Raw genomic sequence first — 23,423 nt, 5'->3', positions numbered from 1 at the left:
AAAACAATGGGTTTTGGCGCTCTCCATAAGGGGAATTAACAATGATTATACCGGGTGATCAAAAAGTCAGTATAAATTTGAAAACTTAATAAACCACGTAATAATGTAGATAGAGAGGTAAAAATTAACACACGTTTGGAATGACATGGGGTTTTATTAGAACCACCCCATATTGCTAGATGCGTGAAAGATCTCTTGCGCGCGTCGTTTGGTGATGATCGTGTGCTCCGCCACCACTTTCGTCATGCTTGGCCTCCCAGGTCCCCAGACCTCATTCCCTGCGATTATTGGCTTTGGGGTTACCTGAAGTCGCAAGTGTGTCGTGATCGACCGACATCTCTAGGGATGCTGAAAGACAACATCCGACGCCAATGCCTCACCATAACTCCGGACATGCTTTACAGTGCTGTTCACAACATTATTCCTCGACTAGGGCTATTGTTGAGGAACGATGGTGAACATATTGAGCATTTCCTGTAAAGATCATCATCTTTGCTTTGTCTTACTTTGTTATGCTAATTATTGCTATTCTGATCAGATGGAGCGCTATCTGTCGGACATTTTTGAACGTTTATACTTTTTTGGTTCTAATAAAACCCCATGTCATTCCAAGCATGTGTGTCAATTTGTACCCCTCTATCTACATTACTCCATGATTTATTCAGTTTTCAAATTTATACTGACTTTTTGATCATCCGGTATATAAGCAGCAAACCCTTTGTAGTTTTCCCAGTTAGCTGTCAATAAATGTGTCTACTACTTTTTTTCTGTTTCACAATGGCGCTCACTGCACCCGTCGGGTATTTATGAGACGACGGATTCCGTTTACTAAAATCACACTGACACTGAGAAACAGTGTTAATATTGTAAATTATTTTTGTCGTTCAGACTTCTACTGAGACGAGGTACTGGTGGAAGTAAAGTTGTGAGAACGGCTAGTGAGTCGTGCTTGGGAAGCTCAGCTGATAGAGCGCTTGCCCGTGAAAGGCAGAAGTCCCGTGTTCGAGTCTTGGTCCGGCAAACAATTTTCATCTGCCAGGAAGTTTCTATTGTGCAACTTTGCGACAAGCTGGGATTTGAACCAGGGCTTTGGTGTATTAGCCAGGCCCACACGTCTGCTGTTGGGACGCTGTTCAGCATAATTGTACCCTCTGTCAAGTAATCTTCAATACTGTCACGACTCTGGCTGCACAACCCAGCAAACATTAGGCAACGTCGCAATGCTGAATCAGCAGCTTCCAGCGATTCCAGGACACTGTACCATGCCACGGGTAAGGCACATTTAAGCAGCAAAAGCACTTAAGCAAAAAAGGAATTCTGCATTTATTTTGATAAAGACGACAAAAATTATTGACAATGTGGTTTTCTCAGTGGTTCGAGTGAACATCCGTCTTACGATCTGCAGATGGCCTTTGACGCCGGTAATCGGGACTGTCTTGCTGAATATATGTCTGAGCCTGAAAAATTCTCTCTCTCTCTCTCTCTCTCTCTCTCTCTCTCTCTCTCACACACACACACATTGTACTTTCAACAACTTCTTTTCTGACGTTTCCCACCCATACAAAGCCGTGTTCCTACGATCGTTTTTAGGAAGATCTTCCCGCTCTCAGGCATTTTATATTTTTTTCTGTGTTAGCAGCTGCTTCTTTTTAAATGAAGCCATTCTGCCTTGCGCATTCGGTAGAATTATCTTACGTGCCTCACTTTGTATACATTTACATGTAACTGTTGCTATGTCTTTCTTGCATGCTTCTTTTGTATCATCTCTACTTCCGAGGTAGCAAAATTCATCCACTTCCAGTTGACCTCCAAAGTCCATGATTATCCTTTGTCCATTCAACAAATGGACAAACCAGTCTTTAAAATTCTGCTTTGTCTATTGTTTATGTGTATATTACAGCCATCAGCTAAAATATATCACAACTGATTATTTCAGTCACAGCTGCCACATCTTACTACAGACACCATGTTTCCTTTTCACCAGTATGTCCATCAGTGAACCAATTTTTTCCTGTTCGTGACTAACTGGTTTGCACCTGATTCAGCTACATCAACTGTCTCCAGGGAAGGTCGTTATAAAAAAAAGAAGTTTTTATGACATTTGAAATGGAGACTAATAGAAAATCCTTACAATAAAAGGCAACATTTGAGCTAGGTGTTTCTGGAGGCATTACGCCTGCCGCGAGAGCTAGTGCGGCAATGCTGTGTGGTTAAGTCACAGTTCTGACAACCATGAGACAACAAAGGAACTTAAGGGGAAAAAAAAGAAAAAGAAAGTCTTCTCTAGTGGTGAAGAAAAAGTGTGTGTGTGTGTGTGTGCGGAACGCGGGTGGGGGGGGGGGGGGGGGGGGGGGGGAGGAGGGAAGAAGAGGTGTTGTGAGGAGAACTCACGCGCTAGACGACGCGTAATTGGTGTATAAAAGCCTAACGACACCTTCTGTTCCAGCCATGTGTTCCTAGTGGTCTTATGTAATGCCTATCAGCCGCCGGACCGGTCAGGGAATCAGAAGTGCGTAACCGAAATCTTTCATGCTGTATTTTGCTTCGTCAATATCATAAAACATTGATGGCTGATTACTTAGAAAAAAAAGGATGAGATTCCACTACCTGTAGCGACAAAAATAAAAAATAAAAACTTATAAAGGGACTCCTTCTATAGAAGAACAACTTAATATCCCATTAGAAACAAAGAAAAGCGGGTAAGATGAGTACATCATAGGCGGAACGGCGCTACGGTTTCGAACGTGTAGTATAATTCTTAAAAATGTGCAGATGAAAAATAAAATTATCGGATAATGACATGGTAAACTAGAATATACCTTAGGAACACGTATTCATTGACCTTGTGACAACAATAAAAGCTGGTGACTGACTTTCATATGTCTACCTAAATTTTAAATAAAAAATGGAGGACGTGAATCGTAAACTCATACACCGTGAATGGAATAAAAGGAAAAAAATCCAAAAAATACTTCGTAACAGCCACACAGCCCATGTGAAAACACTCTCTCAAAAGCTGTGGCTTCGTGTTTGCTCCAGCGAAGTGTGATTCTCTCTCTCATGTTATACTACATTATTAACTTAATAAGTAGATTTCTATGTGATTTCGATCATAACACGGTTACTTAAGACTGATAGAAATGGCAGTAATGGGAGTAATAATGCGGGGACATAGTCATCGACTACTGAACGGTGTGCCTAGAAGTGCAATGGTGTAGTATGGAACCGTTCCATGTCCAGGAAAAGGTTTTCCTTGGTCTTTGGTGGTTATTCTCTGGGCACTGGCATTATACAGAAACAGCGGGCACTCCAATGCAGAGTGAAAATTCATTCTGTAGGCTGTGGATAAGTCACTTCTCCGCAATATCCGTTTAACCACGAGTGCACCAATGCCTCAAGGTACGCAAAAGAACTTATGCGAATATTGGAAAGCAGGAGGCGAGATGCTGTAAAAGTATGCTGTTGGGGAGGGGGAGGGAACGTGGGAGACAGGACAAAGAAGGAAGCTGAAAATCACGGCGAAGAGACGCAAAGCGGACCCCAACTGGTAAACCCGCCCGAGGGCGGGAACCAGATGGGCGACGTCCTTGGTCTGGGAACCGGATAGAATAGGAAGGACGAGTGGGAGAGGAACGGACAGCGATTGCATATGAAACCAGAAGCTGGGACCGCCGAACGGAAAGAGGGGGGGGGGGGGGGGGGGAGAGATACCAGCGTCAACCAGGAGACTACCAACAGGACTAGTAGGGAAGGCACTGGTGGCCAAACGGATACCACGATAGTGGACCGGATCCAGAAGGTGCAGTGTGGAAGGAGCAGCCGAACCATAAACTTGACAACCGTAGTCCAAGCGCGACAGCACTAAAGCCCGATAAAGGTGGAGAAGAGTGGAATGGTCCGCACCCCAAGAGGTGTGGGCAAGGAAGCGAAGGAAATTGAGTTCACGGAAACATCCTATCTTCAGAAGTCTGATATGAGGCAACCACGTGAGCTTGTTGTCGAAAAGAAGATCCAGGAAAGGAAACTGTGGGACAACAGGTAATCGTTGTGCATCGAGGTAGAGCTCCGGGTTGGGGTGGACCGTAGTACAGCGACAGAAGTGGACTACCCGCGATTTTAAAGGAGAGAACTGAAACCTGTGTGAGAGGTCCCACGCAGAGGCACGCCATATAGCACCCTTGAGCTGCCGCTCTGCAAACGCCATCGAAGAGGAACCAACCCAAATGCAGAAATCATCCACATACCGAGACGGGGTGAGCAAAGGACCGACGGAGGCCACAAGTCCATCTATAGCAATGAGGAAAAGAAGTACACTCAATACGGAACCCTGTGGGATGCCATTCTCCTGGGTCCATAGAGAACTAAAAACAACACCAACCTAAACACTGAACGACCGATGGGACAGGAACTGGCGGATAAAAATCGGGAGTGGGCCCCAAAGACCCCACTGATGAAGTGTAAGTAAGATGTGATGGCGCCAAGCCTTGCGAAGGTCGAAAAATACTGCAACCAAACGGCGGCGCTGCGAAAAAGCTTGCCGAACTGCGAATTCCAAGCGAAGTAAATGATCGATTGGAGGCCGACCCTCTCGGAAGCCACACTGGTAAGGGGACAATAGATCCCGAGATTCGAGGACCCAAATGAGCCGACGGGCTACCATCAGTTCAAGTAACTTGCAAACAACATTTGTCAGACTAATTGGCCAATAGCTTTCGACAAATAGGGGGTTCTTACCAGGCTTAAGGACAGGAACCACTGAGAAGGGAAGTCACCCTTGAGCCAAATACGGTTAAGCACCCAGGGAAGATGTTGTCGTTGTGGAGCACTGAGATGTTGAAGCAATTGGTTATGAATGGAGTCTGGGCCAGGGACCGTATCATGAGAATATGAAAGTGCATAAAGAAGTTCCCATTCAGTAAAAGGTTCGTTGTAAGATTCTGACTGACAAGGGGTAAAACATAAGGCGGAAGCTTCGGCCTGTTGTTTCTGGTGAAGGAAAGCAGCCGGATAGGAGGTTGATGCTGATGCTGATGCTGTTGCAAAATGGATCGCAAGATGTACCGCGAGAATCAACGGGTCCGTGCAAAGGCCATCCGGAAGTACAAGGCCCGGGAGGGTAGACTGCCGATGGCAACCTTGAAGGGAGTGAAGTGTAGCACATACCTGTGACATAGGGACAGTAGAAACGAGGGAAGAAACAAAGCGTTCCCAACACATCCGTTTGCTCCGTTTGATTAAGTAACGGGCTTTGGCGCGAAGGCGTTTGAAGGTAATAAGATTGACAGAGGATGGGTGCCTCTTAAGGTGTTGCAATTCTCGACGGCGATACGGATGCCAATGGCAATGGCCGTACTCCACCACGGGACTTGCCGGCGGTGAAATGGTCCAGATGAGCGTGGGATAGCAAGGCTAACAGCGCGAACAATCGCATCAGACACGTCACGTAGGACGTCATCAATACAACCCGACAAAGAGGGAGGGAAAAAAAAAAGACCTGTGCAGTATATAGAGGCCAATCGGCGCGTTGGAAAGACCAACGAGGTAACCTGTCCATCGGGGAGCGGGACGGGAACGAGAGAATGAACGGGAAGTGGTCACTATCGCAAAGGTCGTGCTGTGACGACCAGTGTAATGAAGGGAGGGAGAAGAAAGACAAAGATCAATGGCAGCAAAGGTACCATGACCAGCACTGAAATGGGTAAGGGAGCCATCATTAAGAAGGTACTAATCGTTCTGCAAGAAACTGGTCTATGAGAAGACCCCGACTAGATGGAAATGCACTGCCCCACAAGGGATGATGAGCATTAAAATCCCCGCGAAGGAGGAAGGGAGGAGGAAGTTGCTGAAGAAGGGCAGCAGATGTAAGAGTGTGTCAGGGGGGAGATAAAGATTCCAAACTGTAACCCCTGAGTCTAAGTGGACCCTAACGGCAACCGCTTCCAATGTAGTTTGAAGGGGAATCCACGTGCTAGCAACGTTCGTATGGACCAACGTAAAAACGCCACCAGAGCCCTGCAGGGGGCCGACCCGATTGCGACAGAAAGCACGGCACCCACGGAGGGTCGGCGAATGATCATCAGTAAAATGAGATTCCTGTAGAACTACACAAGCTGCAGAGTAAAACGAAATAAGGGATTTCAACTCCGGAAGGTGACGGTAATATCCATTACAATGCCATTGGATAACCACAGAATGTTGATTCAAATTGGGGGAAACAGGCTAAAGCCAGTCATGGTGCCGGGTCACCACCCGTTATCGACAAGGAGGGGGCGACATCCATGAACAGCAGGTCAGAGTCAGGTTGGGAAGGTGGGGACGGTGGGGACGGGACCTCTGGCGACACCAGAGGCTCCTTGCCCCGGAACTTATGTTTATTCTTCTTTTCTGTCTGAGATCGAGGAGGGCTGTGCTTGTGCTGCAAAAAGAAGCCAGCTGCAGCAAGATCTGGAACAGAAAGAGAGCGGGCGACCTGGGGGTCGTCGTATGGCAGCGGACCTTTGGCCTGGCAAATGCCGGGAAGGGCAGTCCCGGGAGGGCCCCCCTGGCCGGTAGACGCCGAAGAAGCGGGACACTTCTCCGGTTGGGGAGGGGGAGCGGTGCCCGGAGGTGATAGCGTGGGGACCGCAGGGGAGGGGGGGGGGGGCGGAGGAGAGGGGGCGATTAGGGGGAGAAAGGGGTGAAGATGTAACTAAAGCATAGCTAGACGTCATTGACACAAGATGAAGACGTGCATACTTCTTACGAGCCTCGGTGCAGGTTAGACAATCAAGGGACTTGTATTCCTGTACGTTCTTTTCCTTCTTATAAACCAGGCAATCCGGTGAACGTGGAGAGTGATTGCCATGGCAATTAACAAACACAGGAGGGGGAACACAGGAACTCACCTCATGGAGTGGATGTCCACAGTCACCACACAGAGGGGTCTGCGAACAATAGGAAGACGTGTCCAAAACGCAAGCACTTGGAACATCTCATAGGTGGTGGGATGTACAGCTTCACGTCAAACTGATAAACCATAATCTTGTCCTCAGGGAGGGTATCCCCTTCAAAGTCCTGGGTAAAGGCACCAGCATCAATGAGATTGTCCTTCAGGCCCTTCTGAACACGCCGAACAAAGTGAATGCCCCGCCGTCCTACGTTGTTCCTAAGTTCATCAGTTTGAAGGATGAGGTCCCTGTGAAAAATTACACCTTGAACCATATTCAAAGACTTGTGGGGAGTAATGGGCACAGGAATCGTGCCAAGATGGTCACAGGCATGATGGGCCGCAGACTGGGCAGTTGAAACTTTTTTGATCAACAACGAACTCGACCGCATCTTGCTCAGAGAATCCACTTCGCCAAACTTTTCTTCAATGTGTTCCACAAAAAATAAAGGTTTGGTACTGGTGAAAGTATCTGCATCAGTCCTTGTGCAAACCAGATAGTGGGGGAAAATTTTCGCCCTTGCCGACGAGCCTGACCCTCCTCCCAGGGGGTAGCCATGGAATGGAAGGCCGAAGGGGCAGAAAAAGCAGCACTAAAAGAGTCATTTCCATTCAAAGAGACAGCCGTAGAAGAACGGCCTGAGTTCTGGACCCGTATGCGTCTCATTTGCATAGCGTCTGCCCTGATACCACCCACTCCGATCAGGGGCTCTCCCCATGGGCGCCACCCAGCCACAGTAAGGGCCGTCTGGCACGGCGGCCATTACCTTCGGATGTTCCATGATGACCTAGGCTTATATGAGGTCACAGCTCAGGTCAAAAGTGTTCAGGGGGCTCAACTAAAAGTGTACATAGCGACCGCATCACACAGGCTGGCTACCATGCTGGTTATGTACCCTAGCATCAGACAATGATGTGAAGGAAAAGATGGAAGGAACTAGGAGGACACAGGCCGGAGAATTAGGTAAGGTGCTCTTCCCCAAATGGCTTACACTACGGAATAGAAATTTAGTAATTGAGGTCAAACCCCAGAGGGGGGACAGAGAATGCCATAAGGATGACGTAATTACTCAACAAAACCAAAGTGCAAAGCCAACATAACCAGGAGGATAGCGCGGCCAACATAAACAAGGACACCAAGAGAGGGAGAGGATAGGGCGGAGGGAAAGCGAAAGGAAATGCAGCCCGGGAAAGAAGGAAAGCTGCAATAGCTTGGGACACCGTGCTCGCCATGCATGTACTCACGAAAGGACGGTGATACCCCTGTGCGGTACAGTGACTGGCGATAGAACGAAACATAGGTGAAGAAGAAGAAAAACAAAAAACAAAAAAAAATACACGCACAGCTTGACAAAAGAAGTGAAGCATCCAGAAGGGGAGGAGGAGCGCAAAAGTAAGGTACATAAAATGTCGGGGATCACAACAACGAGTCAAATTTACAAAGAACTTGGCAATATGAGCCCACTTACCAGTATAACACTGTCATCCGTCTGGCCTGGGTGCACGCACTGATCTGAAGAAAGGGGGTCATGAAGCCGTTGTACCTTCTCCTGAGACATGCAGACTGGCTCACAAAGGCTGTAATCGGTTCTTCATATCCTGGATACTGCCACCGAAGTGCAGTTTACGTCCGAGATGAACACACACATGTTGTATCAGGAACAAATCTGGGAGATCTAGCTGGCCACGTGAGTACCTCAACATCCCGCCGACAGTTCACAGACAGGCACTGTGTGTAGACGAGCATTATGCTGCACAAAAACGGCACCGAGATATTGTCAGATGAGAGGTAACACACGACGACAAAGGATGCCCACGTCATGCATTTGAGTCAACAAAGTTCCGTCGATCACTACCAATCTTAATTCATACCTTATGGTTCCAAACACATTGATGGAAAAAAAGGGTCACTGTGCCTCTCCCGAACAATGGACGAATAGGACTTCCAAGTTGTGCCATATTAGCCAACGGTGGTCGTCCTGGGTAATGAAGAACAGCGATTTATCGCTGAACACAATCCGACGTCATTCATCAGCATTCCATGCTTCCCGATCGCGACTCTACTCCAAATGCAACAACCTGTTTGTTGTATTAACGACAGCCTACTCATGGGACTGTAATTCCCTTGTCTGACTGCTGTTAATCCCCGACCAATGGTATGGGATGACACAGAACACTACAGGGAGTTCATTACTTGCTCTCCGATGGCAGATTCAAATGTGAAGACCTGACGATGTGCCTGTTGCACAATAAGGCTATTCTGCCTTATGGTGGCTAGACAGGTGGCCAAACTGAGAGCTGCAATGAGGCCCGTTTCAAACACTGTTAGGTGCTGATAATGCTGCCTCACACTAGTACACGACATCTCCATGTGCTTTACAAATGGTTCTGAGCACTATGGGACTGAACATCTGAGGTCATCAGTCCCCTAGAACATAGAACTACTTAAACCCAACTAACCTAAGGACATCACAAACGTCCATGCCCGAGGCAGGATTCGAACCTGCGACCGTAGCGGTCGCGCGGTTCCAGACTGAAGCGCCTAGAACCGCTCGGCCACATCGGCTGGCCATGTGCTTCAGTTATCAAACAACTCACGCTGTTCACGACTCTTTCGTACCCCACGTAGTCTGATGATAACAATGAACACAAACAACACTCATCACTCTGGCGGCCTTTCTGCCTGTTTCAGAAAACTGCAACTCCAATCATGTACATAACCGTCAACGGTGTGAACGTGCAGGAGGTTACATTGCATCCGACAATGTCTTCTGCGTGTTTCACTTCTTTTGTCAGGCAGCGTGTGCAACTGCAGACGCTAGAAGTAATAAGGCTGATAGTTCGCGAAAACCCTTTCACTAAAATCGCACCACCTGGTTTACGGAGCAGTATCTATGGTAATCCTAGAGCCATATAAGTCGCCTCCTTGGAAATGTAGAGAGGAAAATGATTAATGACAACATTTACAAAGCACATAAAATCGGCGATTTCCTATTCCCTCAGAACGCAATGGGGGAGCCACCGTGAAACACTGAACAACAAAAACTTCGCTCTGCCACACTTTTTTTTCTTCATAAAGAGTATATACGTTTCATGTAGATACAGGGAGATAACATGTAGCCAAGTCGATATGGGCGGGGTAGCCATGCGGTTAGAGGCGCCTTGTCACGGTTCACGCGGCTGCCCCCCATCGGAGGTTAGAGTCCTCCCTCGGGCATGGGTATCTGTGTCGTCCCTAGCGTTAAGTTAAAGTAGTGTGTAAGCCTAGGGACCGATGACCTCAGCAGTTTGGTCCCACAGGAAGTTGTTACCACCACCATCAAGCCGATATAAGAAGAAGCAACAAGGATGTCTTATTTCTGATCCAAATGCAAAAGCAACTAATGCTATGAGAGATAGCTGCAACCACTCGCTACGATGTTGTATGTCAGTGGGCCACATCCAGTTTCTCAATTTTTGAGTTACGACATGCTTCTTGCAGACGAGGCAGTCCTGTCATGGTAAAAGCCAACTACGCCCTCGAGTGTGTACACTGACGAAAAATGAAACAGCCACGAAACATGGTCGGATGTCAGTGTAACTTGGTGCAAGTGCACGCTATGGGAGGGGTAAGTAAATTATCAGAGTTGCAGTTTTCTGAGACATACAGAATGGCTGTTCGTGTTTGATGTTGCTACTTAGGTCTGGCAGAGTATATAATGGACATGAACAGACGTTGAGTGAGCACTGAGGAGTACACAGAGACGCCACGAACTCTTTTGAAATAGGTTATCAGCACCTGCCACGAGGTTCAAAGGAGCCTCATTGTGCGTCTCCATTTGGTCAGATAGTAGAACTGTACAATTTTCAGATTTGTGGCACATTCCTACGCGACAGCAGTCATAGTAGTGAGTAAGGTTCAAGCCGATCACATCTAACCACCAGAACGAAGCGATCGCCGTGCTCTCTTCACACGTGCGCCTGCCACTGGGGAAAGACCACCACTGGATGGGACAACCCCTGGACTCCCCGCAACATTCTATGTAATCTCGCACCATTCGTCGGAGACTAGTAGCAGTTGGACTGGGAAATTACTGTCCCGTATGTAGCCTGCTGTTAACGTCGCAACACAAACCGCTGCATTTAGAGTGATGCCATGTCTCGGAAGCATGGACTGCAGATGAATGGTATCGCATCGTCTTCGGCAATGAATCGCGGTGATGATCATCCTCAGTTAGAAAGACAGCGACCTCAAGATAAGTTTTTTGAGAGGCACAGCGTTGTCATTGTGTGGAGAGACGCCAGGTATGAGGTCACGGCTGGTAGTGTTGAAGGAACTCTGGTGACACAATGATACGCCACAGACATCCTGTGTCCTTATGTGTTACATCTCATTCGACAGTATCATAGTGCCGTTTTTGAATAGGAGAATTCTTGCCCAAATATGGCATGTATCTATCAGTTGTCTGCTTGATGTTGAGGTACTACCTTAACCAGCATGATCCCAGCAAATCTGCCCCCGACAGAACGCGTGGGATTGCTCGGACGTCATCTCCGTCCCAGTGACAGTAATCAGGATATCAAGAATCAGTAATGTGGGCCAGCTTGGCTCAGGAGAGGATGAAACAGCTTTATATGACACCCTTCCCAATCAAATCAGTGCGTGCATCCAGGCCATAGGGGATGCAACAGTACACTGTTAAGTGGGCTCAGTTCTTTGTAAATTTAACTTGATTTTGTAATCACCGAAATAACATCACGTAACACCTGAACCCTTGAAATTTCGTTTCCGCCTCCCGTTGTGTGTGCTTCACATTTTTCGTCAGACACTAAATTTCCCCGTCATCTGTTAATACATATGTATACGTCTTAGAAAGGAGCTCTATTTGTCAATATAATGTGCCCAGCAATTTTACATTTACAATAATTGTAGAGTCGATTAAAGTAAACAAAGAAACAACCGCATTACATATTTACGTACTTTTTTACATTTAAGATTTCCTTACAAGCGGATGAGAGGGTAATTTAAGAATGTCACTCCATACTGGAATGCAGCGCATTAAAGAATGGGACTAGAGACAAGGTTTTAATGATGATTTAGATCTGCCTTTCTACACTCAAAAAAGATGTACCGCTACGAGATGTCACGCAGCCGCCACACGCTACAACCCATGCCACTGCGTAGCGTACATGGTTGAGCTGCTCGGTGGCGGCGCTGCGCCGCGTGCATCGCAACACAGGCGCCACCGAGCGAACCTTCGCTGAACAGCTAGCAGTACGAGTAGACTTGTTTCTGACGGCGAGCTAGTGTTTACAAGCGCCGGAGCTCAGTAGTGGAAACGACCGTTAGATTTAACTGCACGTCGTGGCTGCTGTGGTGGAGGGCAACAAGGAGGGCGTTGGCCGGAGATTTGCGATGCGACGGGATTGGGCGCAGTTTCCTTCAGGGATATCTGGCTGGCTGTTACCGAGCAGAGACTGGAGACAGCGCAATTTTGTGTGTGTGTGCGCGTGCGCGTGTGCGTGCGTGCGCGCGCGCGCGCGCGCTCGCATTTTACTATACAGCGCTGTTCTCTCGTGGTGGAGATCTGAAGATGGTATGAAATGGTTGGCGCTGCTGTGCGTACTAAGCGAATTCAGCCTGATTAACGACGTATTATAAAACTAGTACTTGCCTTCTAACTGTGCTTCATATCTGTCGAGTCCCAATTCCCTGGGCATATTCTTTTGGCCACTGGATTTAATGTCATTTGATTTATCGTTACGTTCTATGCAATCAACTCGCTGCCTATTTAGCAGTCACGCTAGGTGTGGTGCTTATTTGGAATGTATTTTTATTATAAAAATTTGAAGTAGAATTTGCTCCTTGAATAATAGTTTTGCGTGCAAATTTTTATATGTATGTATTTTAAATCAAGTTTTATACAGGGTGAAAAGTATTTAAACCGACAAACGCTGGGAGGCTGTAGGGACATCAAAACAAACATTTTTCCCTAATGTCATTTTCTCCTATGAGGATTATTTAAACCGGTGGAGGCCGTATTACGCTCGTCAGTTGTTAGTGGCCGTATTACGATCTTCAGTTGTAGGCAACTGTTGTCCACCAGTGTAGTAGGGCACTGTCTCTGTTTACTAATGGAGCGATACGCCTGGAGTGAGTAACTGATATGGATGGTGCGTACTACGTAGCGCACCACAACTGACGAGCTGCACAGCGGGTTTATCAACAACAAGATCCTAATCGCCGTATCCCGCATCATACGACCTTTGCTGCTGAGTACCAACGTCTGCGTGCGACCGGGTCATTTAGTAGATTACCTGGACCGGGACGCCGTCGCACGGTAAGAACGCTGCAATTTGAGGAAGCTGTCTTGCAGCATGTGGAGCGGGATACTTCAATCAGTGCAGTTCTTCGTTAATCTGTGGGTCGGTGTTGTTGGGGACTGTTTAATTGGGCCGTATCTGCTACCTAGGCAATTAAATGGCAGGCACTATTACAATTTTCTCGCCAGAGAATTGCCAGAATTGCTGGAAGACGTCCCGCTCCCTACAAGTTCCAACATGACGGGGCACCGGCACATTTCGGTCGTCGTGTGCGTCGATTCCTGGACCGACGGTTCCCAGAAATGTGGATTGGCAGAGGTGGTCCTGTACCATGGCCTGCTTGATCCCCAGATATGTCCCCTCTGGACTTTTTTGTGCGGGGCTAGATGCGCAATCCTGTTTACGCAACTCATGTTGCATCAGAAGAGTATCTGGTTGCCCGGATACTAGCAGCAGCAGGAACAATTCAGGATACTCCTGGGGTTTTTGCCCGTGTCAGACAGAACATGATCCGACGGTGTAACCTTTGTTTACGTGTCAATGGAGGCATTTTTGAAAATCTAATGTAATTGAAATTGGGTTGTGTTAATGTGTTGTCTCTTGGTCATAAAAAAATGGAATAGAGTTTGTTGGTTTAATTAATTTGCGACCAGACAAATCTTCCTCTACCAGTTTAAATACTCCTCATAGGAAAAAAATGACGTTAGGGAAAAATATTTGTTTTGATATCCCCTACAACCTCCCAGAGTTTGTCGGTTTAAATACTTTTCACCCTGTATATACTCCATGTGTTTTCACTGTAGTGGAATTTCATAATGTACATTAACATTTTGGTGTTGAGTAAATACAAAGCTGATTGGCTTGCCTATACTGATACAATTTTGGTCCGGAAAAAGTAACTGTCTCTTAAATTTATAAATTGTGCTATTTTTTAGAAAATAAATGTTCAGATCTTGTTTAAATGAAAAAACGTTACTTTAGCAAGAAGCAAGAACCAATCACAGCTCAACCCTGTCATATTACTCCCTCTAGTCGCATACCTTGGTGGTATTGCACGGTACTTACAGTACGGTAAGGGTAATTTAAGAATACCACTCCATATTGGAATGCAGTCCATTAAAGAATGGAACTACAGACAAGGTTTTAAGGAAAATTTTAATCTGTCTATATTCACAAAAATGATACTTGCCAAATATATGATAAATTTAAAATTGGTAACCACATTGCAAATGAAGAGCGACAGGAAACACTGAAATATGCCCATGAGCTGCATATGCAAAAGCAATAAGCAGCGCGGAAGAGCCTCAGAAAAGCTGAAGAACCCCAAGAAACTTTTTCCTGGCGTAGCCCCTGTGTACCATGCCTATTACCTGAATAAAGAATGAGAGGATGGATTCGATGAGGACATGATGAAAAGTAAAGTAGAGCTCCAGTGCTGTTAAGGAAGTGCTGTCCTTAAAATACACTTGCTTTACTCATTCCTGCAACGAAACTCTACAATGTAGACATGGTCCAGTTTTCCTGATACTTCCAGTTGTTCTACAATACCTGTCAAGATTTTTTTCCGCCAGAGCAATCACTGGAAGGTAAAGTTTTTCGTGGGCATAATTTTGGGCAGTTAATTATATTCAAATTTCAGACTGTGATAGAGAGCTGACAAATACCATAACGGGAGTGGATGTACTGTGAAGGCGTTGTCAATGTGCCTAACAGTTCCAAGTGCTGTCTACAAATGATTCAAGAGTGGACCCCAAGCAATGTCCTCCTCACACACCTCCAATTTCCTTCTTCCATGAAGCGTTGCCCTAAAATTTGACACCAGTTGAAGAGATCATCAAGAATTCTGATTCAACGTTTACAAGCAGCTCGTGCAGGGTGATAAGAGCACATCTTCGTTAGGTCTATTCCTGTCTAGATCTCTCACAATATGGGGACGTGGACCTGAGAAGGCAGCATTTTCACGCCATACTTTGAGAACACGCTCCTCTTGATCTGTAACAACTAAGATGATGATGTTTTTTGTCAACACTGCGTTACATTAGGTTAACCCGTAAAAGAAATTATATTCATTCATCTATGTTAGTTTAATTATTAAAATAATGTCTACGAGATTAATTTTAAATGCACGTTTGGATTTCGGTACTGTTATTTGGAGCTTCGTATTTGTATTATGACTCAAACTGTGATTTTTCTTAATATCCACAGAAACATGTTGTGCCTCACATCTTATGGTTCGGAATGTAACTGAGGGAACAATAATGTCATATTTATATTGTTTAAAAATTACCTTTTACATTTCTATGACGTATTACCCGTAATACGAAGATACGGTCATAATATTAATTTGAGAGCGATTTCAAGAATACAGCATAATTACTGTCGAGATACGTGCACCGTAAGTGAAGTAAATGTCGCTTCCGAAATATAAGAAAAAGTTCACCTTAACTTCTACACCCCCTAACGCTATTTACAATTTGTACAGAAACCAGATGGCAGTTAGAGGAGTCGATGGGCATGAAAGGGAAGCAGTGGTTGGGAAGGGAGTGAGACAGGGTTGTAGCCTCTCCCCGATGTTATTCAATCTGTATATTGAGCAAGCAGTAAAGGAAACAAAAGAAAAATTCGGAGTAGGTATTAAAATCCATAGAGAAGAAAATAAAACTTTGAGGTTCGCCGATGACACTGTAATTCTGTCAGAGACAGCAAAGAACTTGGAAGAACAGTTGAACGGAATGGTCAGTGTCTTGAAAGGCGGATATAAGATGAACATCAACAAAAGCAAAACGAGGATAATGGAATGTAGTCGAATTACATCAGGTGATGCTGAAGGTATTAGATTAGGAAATGAGACGCTTAAAGTAGTAAATGAGTTTTGCTATTTGGGGAGCAAAATAACTGGTGATGGTCGAAGTAGAGGGGATATAAAATGTAAACTGGCAATGGCAAGGAAAGCGTTTCTGAAGAAGAGAAATTTGTTAACATCGAGTATAGATTTAAGTGTCAGGAAGTCGTTTCTGAAAGTATTTGTATGGAGTGTAGCCATGTATGGAAATGAAACGTAGACGATAAATAGTTCAGACAAATAGAGAATAGAAGCTTTCGACATGTGGTGCTACAGAAGAATGGTGAAGATTAGATGGGTAGATCACATAACTAATGAGGAGGTATTGAATAGAATTGGGGAGAAATGGAGTTTGTGGCACAACTTGACTAGAAGAAGGGATCGGTTGGTAGGACATATTCTGAGGCATCAAGGGATCACCAATTTAGTATCGGAGGGCAGCGCGGAGGGTAAAAATCGTAGAGGGAAACCAAGAGATGAATACACCAAGCAGATTCAGAACGATGTAGGTTGCAGTAGGTATTGGGAGATGAAGCTTGCACAGGATAGAGTAGCATGGAGAGCTGCAGCAAACCAGTCTCTGGATTGAAGACCACAACAACAACAACAACGCTCTTTTAGTACAATCCAACTGCATATTCTTGTCGGATAGCTGATTTTCTGCAGACTGCACATTTTTTCAAGAGACTCTGCCTTACTCTTCACAATCAGTTCCCTACACCTTTACGTTTCGGCTATTTGCTGATGGTTCTTGGAGGTCAAAGTCATTGTCATGATACATAAACTATGCGTTACTTTAGTCCTGTTACACCGTAACAGGATTACTGAATCCATCACAACCATTTTCAAAAATGTCCCACTAGCAAAGGCCGTTTTCGATACTCGCTGCCATACACAGTTTCATCAGGATTCTACCTGCAGTCTTGTAGAAATTACCAACCTACCTACAAGGTCTCTATAATGGCTTTATTGCTTTCACAATAGTAACAGGCAGGAACTGTCTATGGCTATATTCCTTGCTAGTAGCATCACTCATCCACTTGCATCACGAGGCTTCCCATACTGGCCACAAACCATATTGAGTATTCTGTCTGCAAATATTTTATGATAACAAGTTGTCCAGACTTCCCTCCCATTCTATAAATATCTCTCAGTTCTTTTGAATTCTATTTCACAATTCTGAGTCAAACTGTTTACTTCACTATGAAAGATGCCCAGGCTTCCTATACGTTTTCGACCAGTAATTTTGTTCTCATTGAAGTCTTAGCACAGTGTTCTTAGCCTTGCAACTTTTCACTTCTGAAAGTGTCCTGAACACTCCAGCATATCACCTCCATGTAATTAAGTTTGCGTTTGGAAGCACTGCCAGTTGTTTCTCATATCGCACAGAAAAATCATCCATGGCGTCCCTGGTAATTGTTGCACTTTTACAGTAATTGCTACGAAACACAATTTTATTATCAAATTTCTTCTCCCCTGTCACTGTGAGCACCACAAACAGAGAAATAAAAAAAAATCGTCACTTGGTAGATGCATACAACCGTATCTTGTCCCACGACGACAAGGAATAACATAAGCTCTGTTACTGGTCATCGTATTCTTGAACACGACTATGGACATTACTATTTTTTTCGTTTCGCGCACAACGTCACTGAATTGAAAGGGGGGAGTGACCAAGGCCAAGGTCTTATTCGAAGTGCTGTCAATATCAACCAAACAGACGCAATGTCAGTACACCGACATTTTTGAAACCTGAAGAAAATACTTCTTCTCGTGGAAAGTAAAAGATTTTTTGTCTTTTCGCTTCCAGGTCTCCATAAGTGCAGGACATTGCGTATCATGTACCAGTACTTTTTGACTATTGTTCTAAAGCACACAAAAGATTATACAAAATCCGAATAGAAGATAGCTGTTCCTTCTCCATCCGAGATGGCAACTGTAATGCTGATAGACGGTGATAGACAATACTAATACCTTCCCATAAAGAATAACACTGAAACGATAAAGCTTAAAAATTCATTTATTTCAGCAAAAGCAAGAGCTAAACGAACGCATAGTCGTTTATAGTTGTACTGCAATTCAAACGCGAGCATCTGTAGTGGGCTTTATAACAATCAGAATCACTATATCATTGCACGGAACATTAAAGTACGGGTGCTGGAGACGCTGTTCTTCGTAACACGAAACGCGACATCCAGAGCACGGTCGAGCTCCGCCTCGCACCTGAAATCCACCACGTTAATGAGAAGCGGTCGGGAGGGCGGTACGGAAAGGCGGGAGACTGCCGGAGATGACAGAAGCCCTCCCTCGCGATCGATCGCGGCAGCATTAAATTTCAACGTGGGTGGTTGCCTGGTTTTCAAGGCCTTCGGCGGCTGCGGAACGAGTGTTTATAATTTAGCAGACTGAAAGGAAACACAGAGCGCCCGCCGAGTAGGCTCGAGTTATTAAACAACCGCGGTTCGCCTGGCCCGCCTACGCCGGCCGCTGCTCGGCTGACAATACGGGCCCACCGGTTGCCTACAACCTAGGGGCCCTCCACGCCTTGTCTCCTCCTCGGGATGAAACTTACTGCCCCAGAGAGGTTCCACGTCGTCAACCACTGCGGTGATCAAGCCCTCACAACAGGATGAAGGAAAAGTGAACGACAAGACTACACTGCAGGTGGAAACACTATAAGCGGTTCAAATTTTACACATTAGCAAGTGAAATTGTTGTGGTCTTCAGACCGAAAAGTAGTTTGATGCTGCTCCCCACGCTGATATATCCTGCACAAGCTGCTTCATCTCCGATTAACTACTGCACGCTATATCTAAACGTGCTTACTGTATTCATCCCTTGGTTTCCACTCTGTAATTTTTACCCACCACGCTCCCCTTCATTACCAAACTGACGATTCCTTGAGGTGTCCTGCCAAACAACCCTTCTCTTAGTCATGCCGTGCTATAAAAATGGGTGTGGACAACAACATCAAGTGAAAGTGCGGGTTTCAAGGAAAACGAAGTTTATGTAATCAGGATCAAGAAAATGAAATATGTGCCTGAAACGTAAAAGCACCACAAAATTAAGGGTCTTGAAAGATTCGATGTCGCCTTCAGTACCAGAATTTTAGTTTATTCATGCACACACCACAATATCGAACTTACGCCATTTTCATGGACCATTCATTGACTGGCCATCAAAATTCTGTTATGGTAAAATTGTCGTATTGGTCTTTTATGTTTCTTTTACACGAAGCACGTCAGATTTCTTTTGAGTGCAGATGTCATTCGTGAACTTGAAACCTTACAACTAGCACCTCTGGTATGGTACCGCGTCCTAGGTTAAAAATCACATATTATGGTAAAATACAATCACATTCAAGGTATAGACTAGGCTGAATATCAAAGATTTCATGACAACCATGGACACGAGTTCAAAGTGAGTTTTAAAATTAAGAGCGTTTATGAAATGTCCCTGTGTGTTTATGAATTCTCCCTCTGTTTAACGACTGATTTCACATCTCTTATAGCCAAACCCTACCATATACAAGACTGCCGACAAAAACGATTTTCGCTGCAAGAAGAGCAACAGCCAGATACAACACCAGCACGAAAAGAAGAAACTTTGTGGAGACACAGTGACTCTTGCCGGCGTTACAACAACTGCCCGCCACTTATCTATTTATGTAGGTAGAACCCATTCTTCCACAACGTCGCGTTAATTGCTCGAGTGCATTCCTTTCTAGAAAGTCGGAATCTTGTCAGTCTTGGAAATTCTTCGTTGTTTACGTCAAACACTGTCATATATACCGGGTTTGATGAACAGATATGCAGGGTGTATCAAAAAGAATCATCCGACTTGCCACAAGTATAGTTCTGAAACTAATGAACATACACAATGAACTTCGTTTTTTGATGTACAGGAAATTCTAAAAGTTTTTTTTCATACCTTTTCATAGCTGTTCAATATGCTCCCTTTGAAATGCACGACATACGTCAATATACTTTCCAAATTGTCTCCACACTGCAGCCAGCAAGTCTTGAATTACAGCTTACACAGCTGCTGTTATACCAAGTCTCAGTACATTCATCGTCGTTTGTAACGGAAGCACATTAACAGTCTTTTATAAACCCCCAAAAGAAATAATCACATACAGTCAGGTCCGGTGACCTTGGAGGCCAGTACTGTAAGCTGAATCATTTGGTTCAAAGCGACCGATCCATCGCTAACTAACCCTTTGATTTAAAAATTCCCGCATTTCCAGATGCCAGTGTGGCGGTGCCCTATCCTGTTGGTAAATGAAGTCGTTCGAATCATCCTCCAACAGTGAAACTGCACGAAACACAAATTTTGGAGAGTCCCTTCATGTGGTTGTTCCGTACCCAATATTCTCATATTATGACGGTTCACGTTTCCATTTAAATGTAATGTTGCCTCGTCACTAAACACTAAGTGTGGAAGAAAACTGTCATCCTCCATCTTGTCAAGAAAGAAATTACGTAGCTCCAACGATGTTGTTTGTCACCGTGACGAAGAGCTTGCAGTAGATGGATTTTGTATGGTTTCATGCGTAAACGTCAATGCAACACACGCCATACGGACATCGGGGGCATGTTGAGCTGTTGAGCTGTCGAGCTGCACAGCGAACAGATTTCTGCGGCCTCCTTGTGTAACTGTGGCGAATGCATTCGACGTCTCTGTCGGACTCTCGGGGACGGCCCGGCGATTTGCCTTTACACCAGCAACCTATTCCTCACAATTGTTCGAGCCATTGTCTAATGCTCTGTGCTGTAGGAGGATCCAAACAATAGCTAGTACGAAAGTCAGTTATTACTGACTCGCACTGCGTAAAACGTAGAACACAAAACGCTTTCTGTTGTCCCGACATCATTTTTAGTAGAACTGATGTGAGCGCACACTGCTCCTACGTAGCGGGAACCATGTAATAACTCGAGAGTTTGCTCTTTCCAACAGTACGTTGCTCACGCACATACGTCAAAGAACATAATAGTTACGATTTTTTTTTTAAATCGGATGATTCTATTTGATACACCCTGTATACTAATCTGCAACATCTGTTTTGAAATATGTGATCTTCAAGGACGGACGAACTTGTCTCTATCATTTCATAGCGACGATCCGTATTACCAACGGATTTTATTTATTTACTGACTGTTTTCTTTCAGTCTGTTACCTACGTAAAAGAACAGACGCAATGTAGCACATGAATTGCCATGACCGTCGCGTATGATATTTTAACATAGTTTCAAATGTATTAGTAATAACTAAACATTATGCTGTTTAAGGGGGAAAATCTACGTAGAACTACATAAAAAAAGTGGATTCTAACCATGTCACAACACGTACTATACCTACAACTGTAACCGCTATCCAGTGCGCTAGGGGTCACGAAGAAACACTCAGCCAAAACATTACAACTGCACATGGCGAGAACGAATTTCTTCTATACTATGATTAAAATTACTTGATAGACATTTCATGCGTTGTAGCTGGTTTCTTCCAATCCGAGGGCTCAAAGTGACGCCCGAAGCGTTCCCCGTTGCCAAACTGTCGCAGCAGCTAGTCTACTTCGATTTCTTTATCAGGCTTTCTGCGCTGATGTTTTTGGATCCCGAATACTGGGTCTGGCTCTTTTATTCCTTATTTCATCACACAAGACAACCACACCAAAAAACCACCCTCCTACACACACACACACACACACACACACACACACACACACACACACAAAGGTCTTAACGAAATACACACGTTACATACACAGTACTAACCAATACTAACCAAACACTACTGGATCCTTCCGCACAAGACGCGATTCAGCATCACATATACTCTATAGTTGTTATAACAACAGAGATCGGCTTACATTAGATAAGCTTCGCACGATATTGTGTGAAGCTGAATTTTTTTAAGGCTGCGTTTAATCGTTGCGACTGCATCACAGAGTCATAAATACAACAACCCACTGGAGTTTAATGGTGTAGTGCAGTGGTTAGCGAATAATGCTGAGGTTCGAATCTCGTCAAATGCAACGAAATTTTTATTTTTATAAATCCAATCAAAAGATTTTGATTTTAATTTTTATTTATATGTATTTTTTACTTCTAATACGTGGCCGCAAATTTTCATCACCGTACTGACTTTTTTTATTTGCACTTACTTTTGTTCCTATCATTCTTCTTTCGTTTGGAATTTGCTTGAGTCGCCCACAATCTGCAACCAAGTGCCAAACAGGACTGTTCATCATTTAGCAACGCAGCAGCCTGTGTGAGGATAGTTGCAGATAACCAACGACAGTAAGAAAGTACAGTTTGCTTTTACCGCTCAAACTGAAAATTTTGTCTTGAGTTTGCTACTAGAGATTAGCCTAAACATCGTGAACAAAGCCATCATGATTTTAGTTCGGCCGCAGATTGCTGACCGGCGTTGCCTCAGATACACTGCACATCATGAGGTTGTGATTAGGTCAGAGTATGTGGCAACAATGTAGCGCCGAGTGACAGACGTCAACCATTAAGTAATTTTAATTGGACTATTGTAGCGTTGGGACAAGTAATGCGTTAGGGGGAGTTAGAACGGAAATTTTTTTTCACGTTTTCGGATTTTTATCTCATTATAAAATTTGCAATTTTCCGAATAAAATGATGTATATCACTTATAAACTCACATGGCAAGTATTTTATTTTTTTCAAATATAATCTACAGGAGTTGAAAATTTAAAACTTTTTACGTGCATTACTTCAAGATCTAATAAATCGGTAATTTTTATATAGATTGCTGTGTTATAAGGATCATGTCCAGAAGACGATGGGCACCAGGTTGTGGAAGTTGAAACAAAGTTTGAGAGACAAACTTTCTGATGGTAAAACCACAAGAGGCAGGCTGACAGACAAAATAATTGATGAACTACAGCAGTATTATGGGATGGCCATTAGAAATAATACTGAGGCTTTGTTGAAAATGAAGCAGGCTGTCAACTGATGGAAAACCAGTACACCACCTTTTCCTCATGGACCTGATTCATGGTGCAATTACCGCAATGCCCAGTACTGAAACGGTTCATACAGCCATAAAACATTCCATCCGGATGCATTCCAATCGGATGCATTCCCGTATGTTATTCGAGACTGACTACAATAGTAAGAACAACAAAACTACATGAAGTGACAGAAAAATGTCTGTAGTTTTAACTTCCTACAGCTTGTCTTTCCCAGTCAGTGGTCTCCAACAGAAAACGGTAATTTCGGGTTGACAAATATTATACATCAAAGCCTTCGTAATTTGTGAAGCGACCAATGACCGCGCAGTTTGGTCCCTTCCTCCCTCTTCAACCAGCCAAACATACGTGAA

The 23,423-nt window shown here is 44.6% G+C and overlaps 1 protein-coding gene and 1 long non-coding RNA gene across 2 annotated transcripts in view; both read right to left on the bottom strand.

Annotated features, from left to right (window-relative positions):
• Positions 1-23,423, bottom strand: part of LOC124602690 (serine/threonine-protein kinase 3) — a 362,931-nt gene that overhangs the window by 275,997 nt on the left and 63,511 nt on the right. The window lies entirely within an intron of this gene.
• The window catches only part of LOC124602716, a 31,745-nt gene that overhangs the window by 8,116 nt on the left and 206 nt on the right, over positions 1-23,423 (bottom strand). The window lies entirely within an intron of this gene.

Source organism: Schistocerca americana, chromosome 1 (genome assembly GCF_021461395.2).
Source record: "Schistocerca americana isolate TAMUIC-IGC-003095 chromosome 1, iqSchAmer2.1, whole genome shotgun sequence".
Taxonomy (NCBI): domain Eukaryota; kingdom Metazoa; phylum Arthropoda; class Insecta; order Orthoptera; family Acrididae; genus Schistocerca; species Schistocerca americana.
This window is presented reverse-complemented; position numbering and strand designations above follow the sequence as displayed.